Source organism: Silene latifolia, chromosome 1, assembly GCF_048544455.1.
Source record: "Silene latifolia isolate original U9 population chromosome 1, ASM4854445v1, whole genome shotgun sequence".
In the NCBI taxonomy this organism is placed as follows: domain Eukaryota; kingdom Viridiplantae; phylum Streptophyta; class Magnoliopsida; order Caryophyllales; family Caryophyllaceae; genus Silene; species Silene latifolia.
Genome location: NC_133526.1, coordinates 39,641,370 through 39,661,090, shown reverse-complemented (window position 1 = coordinate 39,661,090; position 19,721 = coordinate 39,641,370).

Below are 19,721 nucleotides of genomic sequence, written 5' to 3'. Positions count from 1 at the left end.
TTTATGTTAGTTCTTTGTAATTTGATGTAAATGAGGTTTTGTAAAAAAGTTAAGTTAAAGAAATTATGTAATTTGCCTTGGAGTTTAATTTGTTATTCACTACCTCGGGAAACCGAGATGGTAACAGTCCGGTTTATTAGGGAATGTCTTGCTAGAGGCTCCTTTATAAATCGGGGTGTTACAAAGTGGTATCAGAGCGAACGATCCTCAGGCCTAAACCAATGAACCCAATGAACGTAGGATGTGTCTAAATAAAATGAACCCCTGGGAATAAACTGTTAGGAGCTCACAGTGCGGTTAAGAAGGCGCCCTTAATGCGTGCTCTTTTGCCTTCTCAGTTTTGAACCAGGTCACCCGAGAGAAATCGAGTGAATGGGGTAGTTAGAAGGAAAACCTTGGATATAATCGAGTGGGTGTACACCTTAAGACCTATATATTCTAACCACTCTGCAGGACAACGTTACGGTAAGTATTTTGTATGAATGATGACGTGATCATATGATGTTGTGGAGATGAGAAATAAATTTTCGTGTTCAGGTTGATAATCAATGAAGTGTTGGATTGTGGTAATCGTGAGCGTAGAAATAATTGCGAATTGATGATATTTATCTGGATGGATGTTGAATGACGTGTTGATAGTGCTATTATGTCTAATGATATGCGGTTATGTGATCCCGAAGCCATGCTAGTATAGTATTGTGATAGTAATCAGAAACACTATTGAATTGCATGTTTCTAGTCATAGCAATCGTGATTTAGATGTAAGGAGTAGATCGAGATGCGAAGGGATTCTATGGGATAGATGTTTACGTAAGTACAAAGTGTGAGATTTAAGTTGGGATGGGTTAGTATACATAGTATGTTCATAAGAGCTTGTAACATAGTAAAGAATGACCTAGTGCTGAAACTCGTTTTGTTTGATTTTACTCTTTAATTGACCTTACTGCCATTTCTTTTCTGTTTATTGCCTATGGATGAAAATTTTATGGGAGATAGCCTCGGGAGTTAGTGTTCATTTGGCGTTGGTTCATGCTTATAGGATATACGGATTAGGAGTAATAAATATTTTAGTGGGCTATGGTCAGGAAGTTCCTGTGCAGTGATGTTTTGACCAACGATTTTGTAAAAATCCTCTTTTAAATTGTATTAATAATTTTTGCATAATTCCAACACCATCGATTAGAAGATTCACATATGTTTTCAAATTGATAAGCCACGAAAATTTTTGATGTCTCTATATTAAATGGTAAGTTTTGCAAACTGACCCAAGTTTCGGACCAATTGCTGTCACATACTTGTTTGGACCAACTGAGTTGTAAAATCCTTTAAAAATTGAATTCTTGAGCTTTGGACCTCATTCTTTTTCTCACGAATTATTAACTCTCTGTATGTTATAAAAAGTAATATAACTCAACTTTTCGTTGAACGGTTATTTATTCGTGATTTTTGGAAGTTACAACGTGAATCATAACTTTTAAAATGTGAATTCTATGTTGAGTTTTCATATAGTTGTTCGATTATTTCATGAGCCTTATTAATGTGAAATTATAGTGTCCTTATATGATGATAGTAGCACACATATTCATTGGTTATGTATCTTAACAAGTGATAAAAAAAAATTAAAGTTTAGTTTATAACATTGTTGGCATGATAGTATGTGTGAAATTGAATAGCTTAATCTGATCCTTAATCGAGGGTGAAATATTTTATACGAGTCCAGTTGTTGCATATTTTATATATGTTTGGCATATTGTAATATCTCTGGTGTGTTCATCATATTTGTATAGTGGTCGGATATATATAAATATAAAACTATATTGTCATATCTTGGTAAAGTTGGTGGCGTTAAATGTTAACTTGATTGTTCTAATATACTCGCGTGAATATTTATAATAATTATGTTTAAATGTTTACACATGGATGGTAGTAATGAGTATGTCTAAATGTTCACACATGTAGGATGTCATCTGAGTTCTCATGTCTTTTATGTGAGTCTGTGTGCCTATAGTTATACTTATTACTTTCATTGCATTAATTTATTTGATTGAACCTAAACTTATGATATGATAATAAAATAGTGTTGTTGTTCCTTATTGGATATGTTCATAGTTGTATTGTCATGAAATGCTAAGGTGATTGTTGCAATTGTCACGATATTTGAAATATAGTTGATATAGTTACGATATAGTTACGATATTTGAAATATATTCTCGAACCGTCGAATTATAATGAGATAACCCTTTGATGATTCACATGTCATGCGTATGTTTAAATGATAGTCGTTATAGTTACGTTTGATTGAGCCGCGAGTTGCCTATTTGTTCAAATCGTGCAAACCAGAGAACTTGTTCACCTTACTAATCTTTTGTCATAGATAATGTTTTACAAGTTATATGATGGTATATGTACATGTTTAAGTTGTTTATGCGATATCTTTTATTTTTGCTGAAAATGAATTATACTGAGTTGATGGATACAATTGATTGGTATGGTTGCTAAAATGTTAAACATATGTGTGATATGGAAGTAATTTTGTTGTTATTGTGAATCATATAACTATTAATACTCAATTGTAATTTCAGTTGTTTGACTTCTACATTATTAAGTTAATTACTCATGACCTTACGATCGATGGTTCCGTAAGGAGTTTAACGGGAATTTTATAGTGTGCCTCCGATCTAAACTAATAATCTTCTTATATTGACTATATGGTTAGACTCTTGTCTAGTTCTTATGACGTGATAAATCGTTTTAAAATTTAACATGTAATTGAGTTGGTACTTATACTTTTGTGTGACCATGCAACCTGTGATAAATAGATCTGTAATAAAGAGGTAAAATTTTGATTGAACACAGTTAATTTGTAGTTACTTGCTTTACATTATGGTACGAATCGTATGGTTTGATGAGACGTCACCAGGGAATGTGTACTATCTAAAAGGTCTCCGATTAAATGATGTAGTCGTGTTAGCCGTGAATATAACTGAGTAAAGAAGTGCAACTAAAATCCTGATGTTGAGGTAATAGTCGTTCATTAGTAAAGATAGGACTGAAATGAATAAGATGAACCTGTAAATTACGAAATATGAGTCGACACCTAAGCTTGTATTGTTTGAAGGAATTGAGTTAAGTTTATCTGATTTTGAGTTAAATGGATTCTATGGACGACTCTGTTATAAGATTTATGTTAAGAAAGTTATTCACCGTCCAGTATGAAAGTAAAAGTTTTGAAAATGAAGTTAAATTTTGTCGTGTGAGTATAAATTCGGAATGAGATTTCCAGCCAGTGTCTGGTTGTATGGTTTCATGATATTTGCTAGTCTGGAGGAATGAAGCTAGAACGGAATTACAAATAGTGGGTTAATTTAGTCATGTTGTTCGTTCATGTAGTGAATTGGTGGGTTGTGGTTAGTTACGAATGTCAAAACGGGAAATGTAATGTGGTGATTTAAGTGAGTTGTGTGTTAACATGGTATGTTGATATTAGCATGATATGTAAAGAATATTTGTAAAATTGGTGTAGTTAAATACATTTAATCTTTTATGTCATTGTGTTGGGTGCAGTTTAAATATATTTAACACCAAGAACAAAATTTTATGTATGATAGTCTTGTATGTTAACTTTCCAATATCGTTGTTTACTCGCTTGACTGACTCGACCAATAAGCTTGTAAAATTTGCCAATCAATGTGCATTCGTCATTCGTGAATAAATCCCAACCCTTTGTTATGAGGATTAAAGATATTTCTAGGACGATAAGTGTTGCGAAACTGGTTGTCTTCATTTTATGGGTGATTCTGTGTCTTGACCTAAATCGGTACAGTTATGTAAAGGAAAGTCAGACTGGACCTATTAGGTTACAAATTCTCATAAATCGATTTATTAAGTTTTGACCCTAATTCTTTTCTTATGTTGATTGATTCCCTATGTTTCTAAGGTATGAGATTAAAATGATTAGTGAAATGAATAATTACTAATGATTTTTACTGGTGACCTTGTAAAGCATTGTTCCATTCATAATTTGATTATTCACATGAATAAATGTTACCAATATTTCTTGGAAAATATGCTATTTGACATGAACCATATGTGAGCACCTAAGCATCTTCATCTTTGTAACCTGAGTAGTAATGTATAAATTAGATTGACAAGCAGATCCTGTGAATGTTATTGCATGTATTGATTGATATGAAGAGTGTTTAGATTAATAATGAAATGTCTTAAGTTATTCAACGTGGCTTTTGCTCCGATCCGTGGCGATGTGCTGTAGCAGCAGTAACTGTAGCTTCCTTGAGAGAGCTTGTATATTGATTGTCTTTAGTAGGGATTAGTTAACTTGAGTGTGAGTTGTGAATCTTTTATCCTCTGTAAGTTGTTAGCAGTAGTTTGAGAACTTTTGTTATAATAATGAAGGTTACGGGGACGTAACCATGTTTAAGGAGGGTAGGATTGTAAAATCTTTATACTTTCATGTGTGATTTCTCAGTTTGGCTATATTGGTTATGCGTTGTGTGGGTTATGTTGGAGTGTTACATAATGTGTTTCTGTTATGGTTAAACTTCGGGGACGAAGTTTATTTTAAGGAGGGTGGAATGTAATACTGCGTTTAATATTCAATTTGGTGGGTGCCTTACATACTTTTGTATATGCGTTTCATAATTCGTTTGCGTTGGTTGGTAGAGAGGGTAAACTTCGGGACGAAGTTTCTTTTAAGGAGGGTAGACTGTAATACCCGGTATTTTAATATGATATTATATTAGGCCGAGTTACCAATTTGGGTCGTGTAGTGTATTTGTGACTCGGGTAAGTATGTGACTCGGGTTTTAATTAATCTAACTAGGCTAGGCCCGTATCGTCTTAATAGCACCTATCCTATATGTATAACTCATCTAACCAAACCCTAATCTCTCTATCACCATATTCACTTTAACCATGAGAAAAGAGAGAAAAAGAGAAGAAGGGAGCCGTGTGTGAAGGGAGTCGCGTGAGGCATGCGAGGCGATTTCTCGGCCTATTCTCATCCTATTTCGTAAGTAGACTATCCTATTACCTCTTTATTCAATTATTAGCATAATTATAGTAGTAGTGGAATAATTTTTGTAACCCTAGAAATTGGTTTGGGGGTTTTGATTATAAATTGTATGAGATAAATGAATAGAATAGTTACAGGAATTTACAGATTCGTTGGTCTGTGTTGTTTGAGTGTTTTACCTGTCTTAAAGTCATGAGATGCAAAAAGTTAAAGAAGAGACTCATGTTTATTACAAGCCTAGTTTATGCCTGTGAAAATTGGTAGCATTTCACCGTGTAGGTTTTCCTGAAGAAATTATTTGTGAACGTCTATCTAAAAAGTCCGCGAATCAGTAGAGGCTGAAAGATTACTTCTAAAACATAATTTAGATATTGAATTGGTGCTGGGTCTTTTTCATATATTTAATTTAAAGAGTTTAGATGAGTTAGGCGTTGGTTTTACTTAAAAATCATTTGTCAAACTCGTTTTATGAATCAATACTTTTTATGCGACGGTTTCTGTCAGTTTTTGGAAATCAGTCTGAAAACCCTTGATAAGTTTGGAATTTGAGAAAAACACGTTAGATATAATTTGTAGCTAAGACTCATGGGGTTCCAATTCAATTGGCCTTGCATCAATTCGAATTTTCTGGATTTAGTTATTCATTTTATACCGAGTCTGCCATGTGCAGGAAAATCAGGGAAAGTCGTGTTTGTTCCTTAAGTTGATATTCCTACTAAATTACGATGAGTCTAGGTTATGTGAATGATTAATTGACTGAGTAGGTGGTAATTATACATAATTATGTTATGTAGGTGATGGATATGTGAAGGATCATAATTGATTGCTTGTGCGTGCTTGGATTGCGAAAAGGTAGGGAAATACACTTGACTTATTATCGTTGTTGTTGAATGGTGTTGATTTGTTGTGTTTCGTATGACCAAGTTGTGAATGTTGACTTATTTCGTGGTTGTTGCTTTATGCTATGACTCATATACTGGATTGTGATTGATCGAGTTGATCGTATTGAGTATGCTATCACAACATTTTGTAGCTGGCATGATTTTATAATTGATCAGTTCAATGGTATACATATTGCATTGCATTGTTTACTGTTAAGCATTTCATGTGCATTGGAGTTGGAGGATAGTGTGGTGGTGACGAGGTTGTGATACATTGTGATGTTGTGATAAGGCCCAGGCGGGTTCGCGGCAGACCGCCTGGATAACCTCAACATGAAGCCGGTATATCGACGACGGTCGATTGATAGTCCGGGGATCGGTATGGTGGGCGTTCCGGGTTATGAGATATGAGTTGAGATGGAGGTGGAGGTGACGGAGGAGCATGCATATCATATTTTGTTGTTTCATTGTATTCCCTACTCAACCTCGTGGTTGACCCTGTGTATTCGTGAACACCTGTGACGATCCAAATATTGGGAGCGAGACTTGTGGGTTTATGAGATAGGATGGGAGCTTGATGGGCGTGAGACACTGGATCAGAAGACTTAGTAGCTAGAACGTCAATTAGAAGACTTTCACTTTTATTTATGTTAGTTCTTTGTAATTTGATGTAAATGAGGTTTTGTAAAAAAGTTAAGTTAAAGAAATTATGTAATTTGCCTTGGAGTTTAATTTGTTATTCACTACCTCGGGAAACCGAGATGGTAACAGTCCGGTTTATTAGGGAATGTCTTGCTAGAGGCTCCTTTATAAATCGGGGTGTTACACGAACCCCAATTGATAACTAATTAATTGTATGAGATACAATTTGTTTAGTCCCTTAATTTATAGACTAAGAGGTTAGTCGATTATTTTTAGAGAGATTTCGAGTTGCGAACTCGAGGAGCGGCAGTTATTATTTAATTATGCGATAATTAAATAATAAGTTTTGGGAAACGGGGTTTAGTTAATTAACTGTTAATTTACTAAAATTGTACTAATTGAATAATGTGATTAATATTAGTACGTAAATAATATGTGTAGTGGTACACGTATATTTACGAAGTGAATTGGACGAATTAATTATGGAAGTATTTAAACATGATACGATGTTTAAAATAAAAATTACACGGATTTGTGCGACAAATATAAGAACCAACATGGACCCGTAAATGGTCAAGTGGACCGTGTAAAATAAGAGTAGTGGATGATTACTCACATAATAATTTCACCTTACTTTATATTCTTCCATAAGTTATCTTATAATGATTTTGCATGTGATGTAAGATTGATAAAAAAATAAGAGATTCACTCCTACACTCCTCCTCACCAACCCGCCACTTTTCCTCCTTTTTATGAACCAACATTTGCTCATTTGTACAAACTACCTCATTTTGTGCATTTGCATGTGAATGTTTTGTTGGTCTTTTCTCTCTAAAAAAACAATAAAATCATTTTACTAAGATATGTTTGTAAAATAAATAATTACTAAGATGTTAGTAATATCTACATATTATCAAGGGTAGTCTTATATCTAGTTAATATTAGTAAGGTTGTTGGGTAAGTTCTTGGGTGGATTAAGGAAGGAGACCTTCTACTTTGGAGGTTGGTTTTGGAGGATCTTCCATATTCATATAGCTCAAAAACAAACTGGTAAGGTGAACTAGTTTGTGCCCTTTTTACCACTAAATCAATGTAAGGAAATTGTTTTTCCTCATACTTTCATTTTTATGCTTTCATATTAGTATGCATGTTACATAGATCACCTAGATGACAATTTATGAGATAAATTAATTTTTATTAGAGAGTCTAATATGGATCTATGATCTTTCAGCTTCACGCCCTTGATTTGCCTTCTGTGGAACCCGCCACAGAAGGGATGTGCACATTAATGAACATGGGTTTATCGCTCAGCGGAGATGAGCGGGGCTTAGGTGGGAACGGCTGCAGTCCCCCATTGGCGGTGAAGAGTACCTGTTGCGATGGGTACTCTGGTAGGACTACACACTTTAGTGTGTAGTCAGTGATGTGGAGATTGGAGATGGTGACTGGAGTAGTGTTAAGATGTCTGAGCTGTTTGTATAATTGTTTCATTGTGGCTTTGATTGTGAAATTAGTACTGACCCCGTTAATTGTTTTAAAAACTGTGGTGATCCATTCGGGGATGGTGAACAGTTGTTGAGCAGGTATGAGACGATGTGCATGGGATAGCTGGGATGAGTCATCACGTTGGAGTTTTAGAAGTCTTCCGCTGGGTCGAACATTTTGCTGTTGTTTAGAAGTTGACACTATTGAGAACCTTGTATTCCCTTTTATCAGTTTTGGGCATTTGAACATATAATCACTTTAAACTGTATTGTTATTTAAATTATGTTTCTTCATTGTCATTTGATTATCATACAGTGTTGCTTAAGTTTCTTTGGTCCAACCATGAGGTTGAGGAGGCTACAAGGGAGGCGGAAGAGACTATGAGAGAGCGGTACCCGTCTCTGTTTGATCAGGTATGTGTGGTTACGAGGACGTAACCTTGTTACTTTTAGGGGGGTAGGAGATGGTCGTATAGAGTTTTTGCATGTTTTATATGAGTTTTAGTATAGTTAGTGGTTGTTTTGAGTCGGGTTGAGTTTTGTTTTGGAGGTGTGTTTTGGAGTTTTGTGTCAAGTTTTGTTTATGTTGTTGTGTTGGGTTGATGTTAGTGTGTTTTGTTTTGTTTGTGGTTTGAACTTCGGGGACGAAGTTCTTTTTAAGGAGGGAAGATTGTAGTACTACGGTTCTATGAGTCTTAGGGTAATCTATCAAGTGGGGCTTACTCTGTCGAGTAAGTATGGTTTTACGCAAAACAGTAGTCTGCCTGATGGATACTCGATCGAGTAAGCTTGGCACTCAATCGAGTAAGGGTCACTCGATCGAGTAAGTGACTTACTCGATCGAGTAAGTGACTTACTCGATCGAGTAAGTCGGTTAACGGGTGATTTGCGACGGGTTTGTTAATAATGCGGATTAATATATAATGTTTCGTCATCTTTTTCCTAAAACACTTTTACAAACTTAAAATCACAAAAAGGAGAAGATCTAAGTTACGTTGCTTCATCTCATCGCATTATTAGCAAATCCCGGAGCTAGGAGTGTCGGTTTTCGTCGTTCTTTATACCTTTGTGATCCTTGCGTCGAGGGTAAGCTTTACGTATAATTTTCATATTGTTTTGTTAAAGTTGGTTAAACCCTAATTAGGTGATTTGGGGGTTTTTGGTGGTTATATGATTGTATATATGTATGTATGTATGTATAGGAGGAGGATTCGTTGAGGAGAGATTCTGAGTTAGCTGCTTGATCGTTTATTGTGGTGTTTGCTTTCCAGGTAGGGTTTCCCTACTCGGTATTAATTACATGGAATGATTGGTATTGGTGTTGTCAGTATCCTTGTATTGAGTAATTATCATGTTGGTTTCTGCTTTGGTGGTTGTTGATAGAAGTATTGTGATTACTTGCGGGAGTGGCTTCACGCCCTTGATTTGCCTTATGTGGAACCCGCCACATAAGAGATGTGCACATTAATGAACATGGGTTTATCGCTCAACGGAGATGAGCGTGGCTTAGGTGGGAATGGTTGCAATCCCCCACTGGCGGCGAGGAGTACCTATTGTGATGGGTACTCTGGCAGGACTACACACTTTAGTGTGTAGTCAGTGATGTGGAGATTGGAGATGGTGACTGGAGTAGTGTTGAGATGTCTGAGCTATTTGTATAATTGTTTCATTGTGGCATTGATTGTGTAATTAGTACTGACCCCGTTAATTGTTTTAAAATCTGTGGTGATCCATTCGGGGATGGTGAGCAGTTGTTGAGCAGGTATGAGACGATGCGCATGGGATAGCTGGGATGAGTCATCACATTGCAGTTTTAGAAGTCTTCCGCTGTGTTGAACATTTTGTTGTTGTTTAGAAGTTGACAGTTTTGAGAACCTTGTATTCCCTTTTAACAGTTTTTGGAGTTTGGCTTGTATCACTTAAACTTTATTATCATTTAAATACGTTTCCTTATTGTCTATTTGAGTATCATTAACTCGGGTAACCGAGATGGTGACGTTCTCATACCTTAAGTGGTCCTGGTAAGGCACTTGGAGTATGGGGTGTCACAATCAATCTCAAGCCACCGATCAAGCAATAGTTGAAGAATGTTGTAATTTTTGGTGAACTTTCTATTTATATTCATGTAGGACTCAAAGTAGACAAAATCAAGTTCGGTGAAGTGATTGGTGCCTTTTCTAGTAATTAAGGTATTGCCCACAAACTTGTGCCATACTCTATGCACGGATGATGAACATATAAAGCATGACACTCCCGGAAAGAGTCGAATTTTCGACCGATAATGGCTTTCCAAAGGGGTGCGGCATCATATTTTAAAGGCTTCTTCTCATAATGATGATATTGTGAAAGACCAAACACATTACCAAACTCACTCAAAGTCATGCTTCTACTCTTGTTCTCAAGACGGAAATCAACATAATGTCGAGTCTCTACCTTAGACACCTTCAAGTAGCTTATGAACTCCATGGTTAATGAAGGGTAGGTCAATTCTTCCATTTCAAAGAGGGCTAACAACCTCATGGACTCGAAAAATGTTCTAGTTCGCTCAAGCACACCCAAGTTTTCCAAAGTGTCTTGACATATAAACTTGGTAGCTACAATAGTCTTTCTAGTAAGGGATAAAAATGCATTCCTATGAGCATCGGTTAAGAAAGTTACCTCCGGAAAATTTGGCAATTGTTCTATAACCGGAGTAGGTGTGGTAGCTTCCTCAATAGGAGTTGCGATTTCTTGGATTTCCACCCTTGGTTGCGTCACTACCAAAGCCTTAGATGCAAGAAAAGCTTGTTGTCTCTTTGATAAATTTAGAGTCTTTGATAAATTTAAGATTTTGCTTGAATGTTCCTTGCTTCCCCAAACTTTAATCAATTCCTCGATCAATTTAGGATTTTCAAATTTTTGGCCAAACCCTAGAAAATTGATTCAATTGGTGAGGAAATTGATGTTTAGATGGTCTTTTGTTGATAAAGGAGTGATTTAATTTTGTTTTGAGCAAGTTTTGTTTGAATGGTGATGAATTTTGTTGAGAAATTGGTGTTTTTAAATGAGGAGATTGAGGGTTTTAGTGGGAGAAAAGGTATGTGTTTGTGTTTGTGAAAGATAAAAATATATTGGCAATAAGGAAGGGAAATCCCGTGTTTTGCTTAAGTAGCAGCTGAGGACGCTCAGATTAAACACGGGACGCTCGGATCAGTTTAAAGGATTTCCTGAAATTGCAAACCCGTGCCAGGACGCGCGGATTCACCTCAGCTCGAGCGAATTCCTTCTGGGGACGCTCGGATTCTCCTGGGGACGTGCAGACTTCCTTGCAGGGAAATTTCATAAACTTTGAAGCATGCCAGGACGCGCGGACTGATGCAAAGACGAGCGTCCTAAGAATGGGGACGAGCGTCCTGATGATGATCTGCTCAGAATTTGTTACAGGACACTTTCTTCAATTCAAGCTTTCCCAGGACCCACGTCCTAAGACCAGGACGCTCGGATGCAGGCTGGGGACGCTCGGATTACCTTGGGGACGCTCGGATTCCCTTGGGCTCCCACGAGCTCAGGTCCGCTCATAGGGATTCTTTTTCCCATGTCATTCTTTCTTCTTCTCCTTTGTTAAATGTTGTGGGTGCACTACAAAGGCTTGGTTAGCCTAGGCATTTGCTATCCCCACACTTGGTCAAACACTACACATTAAAACACATTAAAATACCTCCCTTACTTGCTCTCATGTCAAAAATCTTGATCAAAACACAAAAATACAAATCCAAAAATGACAAAGATGCAATAAAGGAAATAAAATGCGAGTTAAGGGGTTAGAATATTTACAAATGGTGGTTTAGGGAGGACTCCACCAAACTCTCATTCTTGGATGAGATGTCATGGGGGCAAAGCCGAGATGTTGTTGATGTTGCTCAACACCTTGTAGAAGTAGTCGAAGGCTTACTCATTTTCATGATAGAGGTCTTGGGTAGACCTTTGCACATTATTTTCTTCATTGTTATTTTCCAAGTCAAAGTGATGACAAGGATCAACAAAGCCTTGGTCTAAGATCATAGCATTTCCAATATAAGGATTAACCAATCCTTCAAATTCATCATCCCATAGACCACAAACTTCACTAGCTTGTTCCCCAATGATGTCATGAGTTGACAAGGGCAACTCCTCTTTCTTGTTGTCTTGGCCAATGAGACCTTCTTCATTACTTGTCATGATGGGTGAGCTATTCAAGCTCTCATTGTTGTTTAAAATTCCTTGCTCTCCAAATAGAGCTACTTGAAGGTCATCCACTTTCTTCTTCCATATGGGTGGTGTTTCTTTACCCATGGCTTGACCTTTGCATAGAGATTCTAACTTCTTCCTATCACTTTGCCGGCTATAATGATCGACCATGACGCATGGCTCATGTAGTCAGGGAGCTCTCATTGTTTTGTCAAGATTGAAAGTGATTGTCTCGTCCCCTACCTCAAGTGTGAGCTCTCCATGTTTCACATCGATTACAGCTCCAGCGGTATGCAAGAAGGGTCTTCCTAAAATGATAGGAATGTTGGAATCCTCTTCCATGTCTACAATGACAAAGTCTACCGGGATGAAGAATTTCCCAATTCTTACGGGCACATCCTCCCATACCCCTAAAGGTACCTTTGTTAATCGATCTGCCATTTGAAGAGTGATGTTGGTGCATTTGAGCTCTCCCATTCCTAGCCTCTTACATACCGAGTATGGCATGACACTTACACTTGCTCCAAGGTCACATAATGCTTTGTTGATTGTAGTGTCGCCAATGGTACATGGGATAGAAAAACTTCCCGGATATTTGAGTTTTGAAGGGGAACTCCCTTGAAGAATAGTACTACTCACTTTGGTAAAGGCAATACTCTCCAACTTTTGGATGGATTTCTTCTTGGTAAGAATGTCTTTCATGTACTTTTCATAAGCCGAAACGTGATTGATCAATTCCGTGAACGGGATTGAGACTTCTAAGTTCTTCACAATTTTCATGAACTTTCCAAGTTTATCATCAAGCTTAGGCTTAGCTTGGCGACTTGGGAAGGGAAGTCTAATCACAATAGGCTCTTTTTCCTTAGCCTTCTCTTCATTCTTCTTCTTTGAAACTTCATTGGAAGTAGGATCTACCTCCTTAGGGTTCTCCACAACTCTTTGCTTGTCACTAGCACTAGTAGAAAAAACCCCTATCACGACGCAGTTATCGTGGCGGTTCTAATAGAAACGACATAAAAAGCCCAATAATTTGGCGGGAAGGAAATATTTTTGTATGTAGGAGGTCTATAGTGGCGGTTAAAGTAAGAACCGTCGTGATAATATAAGTTTTTTATGGCGGTTCTAAATAGGAAACGCCACCATAGTTCAATAGTGGCGGTTCTATTAACAACCGACGTTAAGAATGACGCTAAAAGTTAATACAAAGTTATAATTTTTTGGGCTAAAAACCACCACGATATGTTTTTGTGTCAGTTCTAATTAAAATCGACTTTAATAGAAAAATTAAAAAAAATAATTAAAAAGTCAAACCCTTAGCGCTGGGTTCATTCAATCAACCGCCAAAATATACCGCTGTTTCTTCGTCTTCTTCACTTCACCGCCAAAACCTCGCCCCTCACAATTCAACTCCGACAAATCGAAAACCTGCTTTCCTCACGCCGCCCTCTGACATAGTATTGATTAAGTTCCTCAAAACTTGTTGCTTCCGTTTACACCGACTATTGTTGGACTCAATTCAATCATCAATTCGAATTTAACACTGGTAATCCTATTTTTCGAACTCGCATCCTCTTTATAAGGTTGTTTCCGTCTACACCGCAGAAGCAACGATACAAAGGCACAGCCCTTTATCCGCAACAACTTCAAAGGTACTTTTGACCATATTTAATTGCAATTTATAGTATCTTCATTTAAAAATTATCACTATCATCAAATTAATTGTTATTGTATTGTTGTGTTATTGAATTATGAATTATTGAATTATACAAAGTAGCATCTCCATTAGTATAATTGGAATACTTGTTTTAGGTTGGTAAAATATCGAGTTTAAAGTCGGGTATTTCTTTGCCCCTTGTTCGTTTGAGTATTAGTCGTTTTTGGGGCTTATTTTGTGCGACTTGTAATGTGTTGATCGAGGCTGTTAAAGGGTTTGAAGGGTATGAATCTAGGATGGGTTCATTATGTTTTAGAGTTGAAATATAGGCTGGTAACATCCCCTGTTCAATCATGAAATATAGGCTGGTAACATCCCCTGTTCTAGTCGGGTTCATTAATACAGAATACATTACTAGTTTAGCGTAACAATCACAATTCTCTACGGTTAAATAATCGCCAAAATCATGATTGGACAAGATTATTAGGGCTTCAATGAAGCAAAGTAAATGGCGATTATTAGGGCTTCACCCGAGTTATCAAACATTCAGGCCTTTGCAGTAGTCCTTCAAGTCTGGCCAAGTTTCGTTGCTGCCAAACACTACTACAAAAATAGGCAACAAGGACGGTTAAAAACTGTCTTTAAAGGGGTACAAGACCCGTCCTCTAGGTCACCGTCCTCTTTGCCTAGGAGGACGGTTGTATCCGATTCAAACCGTCTTCTTTAGTAACACAAAACAGCACGGTTGAGTTTTAGAACCGTCTTCTTTGTAAAAAAACAAGAGCACGGTTGCTTGTATGAACCGTCTTCTTTGTACCTGTTGAACTGTGCTATTTTGCCTTGTTGAACCGTGCTCTTTGCCTTGCTAAACCATGCTCTTATGCCACCAGATCCCCTGCCTAATTGTCTTTCACCGTCCTCTTTCAACATAGCTTTTGTAATAACAATTTTTGTTTCATTTTAACCCTACACAATATTACTCAAAAGATTTTATAACTCTTACAAGTTGATGATTTCACAACATCTGAGTATGCCAAATCAATAAATATCAAGCCTGAATTATCCATAATGTAAAGATCAAATCTTGAGGAAAGAAATACAAAGTAATGTTTGAACTCAAAATATAAAAATATTGGGAAAATATACACTCATGGCACAGTAACTAATTACAAACTTGAGTCCTTCAATCCTCAGCCGTACATCTAATTGCGAACAGAGCCCGAATACTTTAAACCTCATCATTACTTACTGTTGCTTATGACTCTAATTTATTTCTTCTGCTTGTGGTTCTACAAATATGGGCATGCACACTTGCATAACGTAGGTTATTCCCCTGTTAAATTCATATTGAGGTGGTGTTGTATAAGAGAGAACACAATTCAATAACAGACAATGATGTATTTGGATTATAAATATAAGTGAGCTAACCTGAACATATCACGACACTGATTGTAATCGATCCATATGTTTTCCATCCACTATCCCTGAAATAAGTTTAAAATGCTAGATAGATTAAAAAAACACTAGTAAAAATATAAAATCATCGACAGTCATACAAATGACGAGATTACCTAGTCCAAGGTCAACAAGAAACAACTTTCTGTCATGAGTAGTGGTTGGTTGACTAAGTAAAAGTTCTCTGGTTACAGGTCCATGTATATAATTGACATTGGCACAAAACATGACATCCTATAGAAAGAATGCAAGAAATTTTTAGAAACATTGGCACAAAGCATGTCATGGTCCTAATTAACTTTTTGAACTATATTCTTAGAAACATTGGAAGGAAAAGGAGCAAAAAGGAGAGTTTGTTCCTACAAGATTTGAAGATGCATTGGCCAAAGCATTAGGAAACCCGGAACACAATAGCAGAACAAGAGGAGTCGGAGGTTTTGTTGGTCTCCAGAAGTTTTTTGGAAAACCATCAAGCCGAAGTACTAATGGAAAGAAATTTTCTGAAGATAAAATTCAATCGCTAATTGGGAAGGCAAAGAGTGAAGCAAGGGAGGAGTTTAAAAGACAAACCTTTGATGAGTTGAGCGTGATGATGGAGAAGAAATGGGCGGAAATTATGGGAAAAAAGTCTCAACTAGATGGTGTTAATACTGAACGTCCATTTACGGATCCATCAACGCATCAAAGTGATCCAAGCAGTCAGTCTACTCATCAAATTACTACTCACCAAATTGACCCCTTTATTGAATTAAAGGTAATATCACCACCTGCTCAGGCTGCTTGATGATGTTGCTTTTGTCTAAACCAGTTGCTTATGTTTGTTTTTCAACTTATTTTAGAATAGTTTGTGTTTTGACTCAAACCTCCAGGTGGTTTCACAAGAGTTGACAATTAAAAACCAACCGTTCTCATATAAAATTTGCAGGTTACTAACTTGCAGCTAACTTTCGGAATCTGTCTGTTAATGATTGTAGGAATCAGTTTGTTGTTGGCTTGTTGTACATGTGAACGAGGAGTTCACCATTGTTGCTGAAGGATTGGTTTTCCCATGGGTAGAGGGTAAAATGGTACACAACAAACTATTAACCATGGAGAATGCTCATGTTTGCATCGATAAAATCATACGAGGGGATGTACCACTTTCGTTGCCATGGACTGGATTCACAATGGTCGGTGATGCACAGGGTAGCTTTGCTCAATGGCCCAAATCATTGGTTTTATTAGATGAAAATGAGGTAATCACTATATCATGGATGAGCTCACTTGCAATTTATAGTGCCATCAGGTCCTAAAACTAAAAGTGATCTGTGGCTATGACATAGCCATTCAATTGTGTAAGGCCAATTACGTTGTAACATGTCGGGCAGGCTGTGAACAGTTTATTGCATCGTCTCATGTCAGACAACCATGGTTGGGTTTAATTGATCAATAAGCAGTAGTCAAATGTAGCTTATATAGATACATCAGTGCAGAGTAATTTTTGAACTATGTCAACATGTACTCTGTCTAAAGTAGAACAAGCCTTTGTAAAACTGCAAATGTAAGAAATAGGTTTATGATATTCCCTCTATTATTAATGTACATACTAATGAGTTAATTCTACGTTGTCCATGTTTTTTTTTCGGGTTGTTAAGGTCAATTATAAGACTCGAAAGTCCAAGAGGAAACACAACTCCAAAGATGCGGGGGAGTCCGCTAATAAAGTTCAAAAGCAAGTAAGTATCATCATTCCTTACTAATTAATTACTATATCATGGATGAGCTCAGTTTGACTTGTTTTTATTTTACATGATAAATCCGTTGAAAAGGCTATGGTAAAAGGTAATACTCAGTCGTCATGTGTTGAAGAAGAAGATGATGTTAGACCTCTAAGCGTGGAAGAGGTTGGGGAATTAGGTTATTTTGGTCGTTCTTTAGAAGAGAAGTTGTGTTCCTTATCCAAAAATGCTATAATCGAGATGGTGATAGATGAGTCCGTTTATAATTACCAAGAAGGTAGCGCAAGGAGCTTTTTAACGGTTATCGAGATTAGGGAGATGTTGAGAAATAAATGGCTAAATGTTGTTATGCTTCAAATTTGGGGAAGGTATGTATTATATGTAAAACCTTGTATTATAATTTCGTATGCTCTGACTTTTTTTACCTGGTCGTTATGTATCATTCTTTGTTCACTCATTCTTTGTTTACTAATATAATCGATGTAGTTTCCTATATCAAAGTGTTACTGAAAGCAAAGAAGGAGAACCGACAAACGTAGTTGGATACATGTGTCCGGTGAAACTTTGTGAATATATATATAGGGGGCGACAATGTGAAGATTATATTGCTCATGTTTGGAAGAGTCAAGAAAAAAAGAATTATATCATTGGCGCATTTCATGAGAGGTAATAATTTTATTTGTTTTTAATTTTTTTTTTTTCTTGCTAAGAGGTAAGTTTCATTAATAATTAAAACCAGCTTACAGTTTGTGGAGATAATAGGCAATTTTAATTTCCTAACAATTGGACACTACTTAACCATTGCCTATCTCTACTCATTAACCTATTACATAGCTCATATTGAAAATGATTTTTTAGCAAATTCTGAATATTCCTAACTACACAGTCAGGCCTGAGGAGCTTTGCATTCAATCGTGCTTCATTTCTCTGAATCCAGATGTTGTACCAGATAGCCAAATGCACAGCCCTGACCACCTGTTTCTTTACTCTGGACCATCTCTTCTTCTGAATCCGTTCTTTGTTGTCAGTACCTTTAACCTCACACCCCAGCCAGTTATGAGCAGCTTGATAAAGTTGTAGTTACATGCCAACTTACATTAGAGGAAGGTGTATAATCCAGCCATTGGATGTTCAAATTTTCCCATCGCCTTTGCACATAAGCCTTCCTTAGTTATTTGTTTTTAATTTATTAATTTATTAATATATGGCTTATTAGTAGTAATTCTAACAATGAACCTATATGTGCAGCAACCATTGGATGTTGATCGTTACATGCTTGGGGTTAAACACTATTTATATTTTGGATTCGGATCGAAAAAATCCAAAGAGATTGGAGATAAAAAAAAAGACTCCACAACGCTTGGTTCATACATTGCGCTCATGGCGGAAGGCGTAATTTCAATAGAAAGAATAATAAACTCATAATAAAAGACGATATCTTGGTAAGTGAAATGTGAACTCATTTTATATTCTAATGACTAACTTTAAATTATAATTACATTTTATATGTTACATAATTAATATCATATTTTTTCTATAAATTTTAGTGCCCTCAACAACCAAAGGATTACGAGTGTGGTTATTATGTCATGAAATGGATGTATAACATAACTTTTTACCTTTCGAGGGTTAAAGAAGAAGAATTTGTGAAGGTATATCTTATTTCCGTTCTTGGTATTGTTTATTTATGTAGTTGTATATTTATATTGTTGCTAATTGACCTATTTATTAACTATAGCATATGGAGCAATCAACCATGTCAAGTGCTGATATTTATGAGATCAAAGAAGAGTGGGCTACCAAATTTTTAGACAACTTCTAGATTAGTTTTTCAAGTAAGGCGTGTATGTTATTCATACATTATATTGGATTTACCTTTGGTAAGAATGATAGATGTTAATTTTATGTTCGATGCATGTAATGCAAGATTCTTGTAAGTTTGTTGGACTTGTGTTGTTGCAAATAATATAAATGTGGTTACATTTCTATTGACAGGTTTCATTTTGTTCGTATAATATTTGGATTTATCAAATTTAGGGGAGGTCTTTCCGAAATTGCGGTAGAAAATTATTATTAAAAAAATATAATTTTTTTAACGACGGTTCTTTTAGAAACGACGTCAAAAATTTAAATATTTCAAAAATAGTGATTTATTTAATGACGGTTCTTTGTTATACAACCGACGTCATAAGTAACTTTAGTGGCGGTTCTGTAATCACAGCCGACGTTATTTTTACCTTTTACAACGGTTGTGTAAAAACAACCGCTGTTATAGAGGAAATGTAGCGGTGCACTACCATTATTGAAATATCTAACGTGGCGGTTTTCAAACAATAACCGCCACTATAGATGAGTTATAACGGCGGTTGTTGTCTAAAAACCGTCGTTTTATATAAGGTTATAATGGCGGTTTTGTTTGGAAAACCGACACTGTAGGCTAGCTATAGTGGCGGTTGTACAACCGCCGCAAAAGTATATACGACCCCGTGATAAACGACGCACCCAAAACCTTTAAAACCCGCCATAAAAGGTCATTTTCGACCGCCACCGTAGGGGTGTTTTCTACTAGTGTAGAATCTACAATATCTTCATCAATTGGCCTCTTTGGCCCCTCATATCTTGTACCACTCCTCAAATGGATAGCACTAA